The sequence below is a fragment of the Pinus tabuliformis genome, chromosome X, assembly GCF_031772625.1.
Source record: "Pinus tabuliformis cultivar Carrire ecotype Pingquan chromosome X, CPIR1, whole genome shotgun sequence".
Taxonomy (NCBI): Eukaryota; Viridiplantae; Streptophyta; class Pinopsida; order Pinales; family Pinaceae; genus Pinus; species Pinus tabuliformis.
In genome coordinates, this window is record NC_142308.1 from 1,434,984,381 (window position 1) to 1,434,989,963 (window position 5,583).

A 5,583-nucleotide genomic window follows, 5' to 3' on the forward strand; every position below is an offset into this window, starting at 1 on the left:
ACGTCTGCTACCTGAATGAGCTGGAGCGGGACTCCACTGCTTGTTCCCTCGAAAACCACTGATCTCAAAGAAGCCTTCGCACCCTAAATGCTTCTCGGTGTAATGGTGGAGAGGAGGATTAGGAGGAGGAATATAAGGGCGAGGGGGAGGGTTAGCATAGTGATGAAGCTCCAGATATTTCCGAAGTGTTGCAGAGGGGAAATCGGGTAGCAGATTTAGGGATCTCCGATCTCTGTGATCGAGGTGATGAGTGCCCAGAAGAAGCGTGGGACTGTCACGATGAGGGGAAATTTTGAGGTTGAGGAGGGATGGGAACGCCGGCATAATGTTAAAGATTTGATGTTCGCAGGGGAGCAGATCATGGTTCTGACTTTTCCTGGTGGACTCTGCCCTGTGTACAGACAGACAGCTGCCGTCCTTATGGGATGGGTTTTTCATAAGTTCTGATGTTATCTCTGACCTGACCCTGCTGGAGATTGACCGCATTATTTGCGTGCTTATCCGCCTCAGCATTATGCTCCCTTAGTACGTGCTTCAAGGTAGTATTTCCCAAGTGGCTGAGGGTGTCCATTATCCTTGCCTTGATGCGATTGAGAGAGGCTTTGCCAAATTCTTTACCTTTGTTCATTGCTGCTATTAGTATAGCGGAATCTCCAAGGATTAGAGCATCCTGTAGACCGAGCCTGTGTAGGATTGACGTGCCTAAAAGTAAACTGTATGCTTCCGCTTCATTATTGGTTGCTTGCCCGAGACCCCATTCGTAGTAGCTTACTGTGATCCCCTTCTGATCTTTTATTATTCCTCCAGCGCCTGCTTTCCCGGCATTGCTCTTTGATGCTCCATCGAAGAGGAGAATGGGGCGATTCTGAGCTGTGATCCATTTATTTACTTCTTCTTTGTCCCCCCTCAGTTTCCAGTTTTGCCCCTTCTGTTTAACTGTATGACAAAACTTCTAAAAAGGAATAAAGAGGTGTAATTGCAAAATTATGTTCACTAAATGTTTCGACATCAGAATCATCTATTTCTCCAAATCTCCAAAAAGTCTTGGACAATCATTCCAAGGTATTTGAGACTGCCAAACTTCTCCCACCTATTCGTGATCATGATCATGCTATTCATCTGATTCCAGGAAGTGGTCCTCCAAACATCAGGCCATATAGATATCCCTATGCCCAAAAGGGTGAAATTTAATGTATGGTTGCAAAAATGATAGAGGCTAGTATAATTCAACCTAGTCAAAGTTCTTTCTCTACTCCAGTAGTATTGGTGCACAAGGAGCATGGATCATGGCGCATGTGTCCGGATTATAGGGAGCTGAACAAGCTCATTATTAAAGATAAGTTTCCCATTCCTGTCATTGATGAATTACTATATGAATTGCATGGATCAATTTACTTCACCAAGTTGTACCTTCCTTCAGGATATCATCAAATCAGAATGAAGACTAAAGACATTTCGAAAACAACATTTAGAACTCATGAGGGTCATTATGAATTTTTGGTCATGCCTTTTGGCCTTACCAATGCACCTTGTACATTTCAAGGTTTGATGAATTCCATTTTCAAAACCTTGCTTAGAAGATTTGTGCTATTATTTTTTGATGATATACTATTCTATAGCAAGTCTTGGAAGGATCTTGTTGAACATGTTGACAAGGTGCTACAACAATTGGGGGAGAAACAATTATATGCAAAAAGATCCAAATGTTTCTTTCGAGTACAAGAGGTGGAATATCTCGGTCATATTGTATCTCATGAAGTAGTTAAGGTAGACCCTGGAAAAATTAAAGCCATTAAAGAATAGAAAATCCCCATATCCATAAAGCATCTGTGAGGATTTCTTGGGTTGACAGGGTATTATCGCAAGTTTGTTAAGAATTATGGGAGAATAGCAGCACCTCTAACAACATTATTGAAGAAAGATGCATTTTCATGGACTCCAGAAGCAACAAAGGCCTTCGAACATCTTAAAGAGGCAATGTGCCAAGCACCAGTCTTAGCTACACCAGACTTCACAAAAACCTTTATTGTGGAATGTGATGCTTCACAAAATGGAATTAGTGTTGTTCTAATGCAAGATGAAAGACCCATTGCTTTTGAAAGTTGTCTAATCAAGGGAAAGTTTTTACACAAAGCTATTTATGAGAAGGAAATTTTGGCAATACTACATGTACTTAAGAAATGGCGACCCTACCTAATGGGAAGACACTTCAAGGTAAAAATGGATCATGATAGCCTTAAATACTTTTTAGAACAAAGTTTATCCTCTAAAGAGAAACAAAAGTGGGTCACAAAGATGTTGGGTTATGAATATGAAATCATCTACAAAAAAGGGAATCAAAATGTGGTGACAGATGCACTCTCAAGAAAGGATGAAGATGTGGAAGCATTGTTGTGCACCATTTCTATTATCCAACTAGATTGCATAAAGGAAGCAAGGGAGGAATGGAAGAATGATGAAGTGTGGACACTAATTCTAAAGTTACAACAAGATTCCAGTACATCTGATACATTTAGCTGGAAAAATGATTCGTTATGGTACAAAGATCGCTTATACCTCTGTAAGAATTCCCAACTCAAACAAAATATTCTTATGGAATTGCACACTTCTCCCTTAGGATGGCACTCAAGATTTTTAATAACTTACCACAGGGTTAAGAAGGATTTTTTTTGGGATGGCATTAAATTGGATATTGAAACGTTTGTGGCAGAATGTTTGGTTTGCCAACAAAATAAAGTTGAAACAATTAAGACCTCGGGTCGATTACAACCTTCGTCCATTCCAAGACAACGTTGGGAGGAGGTTTCAGTGGATTTTATCACAGGTTTGCCCAAGTCTAAGGGAAAGAGTGCCATCATGGTGGTAGTTGACAGACTTACCAAGTATGCACTCTTTTGTGCATTATCACATCCGTTTAAAGCCAATACAGTTTCTATTGCATTTATGGAAACAATTCAAAAGATACATGGAAACCCAAAGATTATCATAAGTAACAGAGATCCATTTTAGCTGGAAATTTTTGGACAGAATTACTTTCTCATCTTCGTACTCAATTAGCTCATAGCTCATCTTATCATGCTCAATCTGATGGGAAAACTAAGATAGTAAACAAATGTTTGGAAGGATATCTTCATTGCTTTGTATCTAATAAACATACACAATGGGTCAAATGGTTTCCTTTGGCTGATGGTGGTATAACACTTCCTTCCATCCAACAACAAAAATGACCCCATTTGTGGCACTTTATGGATATCAGCCACCATCCATCACATCATATTTAAGAGAAAATTCTAAGGTTCAAGCAGTGGAACATCACATCGAACATCAACAACAATTCCTCCAACTCTTAAACGATAACCTTGTGTTGGCACATAATAGAATGAAACAATAGGCAAATCAACATCACAACGAAAGAAGTTTTGATGTAGGTGGTCAGGTATTCCTATAGCTACAACCATATAAACAAATGTCCCTCAAGCAAGCTAAAAAGGATAATAAATTATCACCAAAGTATTATGGTCTGTACAAGGTGTTGCAAAAGATCAGTACTATGGCATACAAATTGGAGGTTCCTATAGCTTCTCAAGTGCACCCAATTTTCCATGTTTCATGTTTAAATAAGGTTATAGGAGACAAGCTCCCAGTTTAGACAATATTGCGAGAACTTGATGAGGAAGGAAAAATTATATTGGAACCGGAAGCAGTCACAGAAACAAGAACTCGACAGCTACGAAATCGATCAATTTCAGAGTATCTCATCAAGTGGAAGAACTTATCTACTGAAAATTCCACATGGGAGGATGAGAATTTTATATAGATGCATCTAGAACTACTTAAGCATTGAGGACAACACTTTTTTGTAGGAGAGGGGCATGTTAGGTCCCTATAATACTAGTGATTACCCCATTACTATTGTAGTTGTATCCCTTATTAATATTGTTGTGCCCCTATTGTCCCCATATTGTTATTACTGTGCCGCATAGAATCCCTATATTGTTATTTTTGTGGCTTTATATTATTATTGTTAGGTTGGCTGGGTTATATTGTGACTCCTTAAACTCCTATATATAGAAAGGAGGCTTTTTCATTTGAATCATCGAAGAATTGTTCATTTATGTAATGTAAAGGAGGTTGCCCCCTCGAAGATGTTGAATTCTAAGGTGTTGGTCTATCTTTTCTATCTTTTTGTGAGCTGGTTTCATAACACCATGGTTTATCTTATTCAATAATTTATTTCCCCAAATTCTCAGGTTCCTTCTAATCTCTCTCTGCTACATATTTATTTTTCGAAACAGTAGCTTAACAACTTTTGTTGCCTTGGTGACCATGTACTAGGATAAAAAACTACAACAAATGTTCCAAAATGCATTTTCTATATGATTTATCACTCATACATATAAAATTATATATTGACTCCGATGATGTCATTTCCAATGAATTAGATTTTCAGTTAGTTAAATTGTGTAAGTGAGATGGATTCTTTATGATGGTGTATCTAATAATAAAACTTGTGTGAGGCTATGTGTTCAACGGCCTGTAACCCTAAATTCAATTTTAGCAAGGAGCCAATGGAGTCATGGTATCCTATACTATGGAAGAAAACAACTTCTTTAACTTTTTTTTTAATTCAAGATGTCTTTGTAAAATAACTTTGTTACATGAAAACTCAACAAGAGCCTTGTTGAATATCTACACAAAGTCAAGTATTTCTATTTGGAAAAGGAAAGCATGAAGAAGGAGAATGTAATATGGAAATTATAGTTTATGGTTTTGAAGATAAGCCATTTTTTCTTCCAAAATTTCTTCTTGATAGTTATTTTATTTTTGAAGTATATAGGGAATACCATCATTAGATAGTTATATTTGAATAGAAAAAGAAAAAATAATTGATCTCTTTTCCATTTACTGTTGGAGAATTCACTATGAAGAATATGACTCTCACAATGGATCCTTCAAAGTCTTTAGATCATTTTAGCTTAATTGGATCAAAATTAGTTAAAGCTTTTGGTCCAAAAGGATTTTTTGGTAGACACCGAGAGTCTAATTAGGTACAGGAACGTGTTTCCGAGAACTAGAGAGAAGAACAAGGAAAGTCAAAGTGCACAGATATAAATTCAAGAGTCGTTAAAACATGTTGAAAAAATCATTGAAGAAGAGAGGGTCAGCATTCGAGGTATATATAAGAAAAGAGGGAAAAATATTACGAGGAAATCTCCATGTTGCACACTAGTTACTAGTTTGAGTTCATATACTAGTCAAAAAAATAGAAAAGTTATTGGAATTGAAAGACTGGTTCTTGGTGAGATATAAGAGGGAGGAGATGACAAAGAGCCTCCTCATGGAGTCAATCCAAGAATAACACACACGGTTGAATTATCCAAATACAAGAGTCCATGCAAAATAGGGATCATTCACGGGGCTATGGACATGGAAGCTGATAATGCTATACTATTTGATTGTGTTAGTAATTGTTTGTAAGAAAATAAAAAAATCATGGATCAAACTACCAAAGAGGTCACTACTTTTGATGACCTGCATATCATATTGAAAAATGTAAATTAGGACAAGGGCAGTAAAAGAATG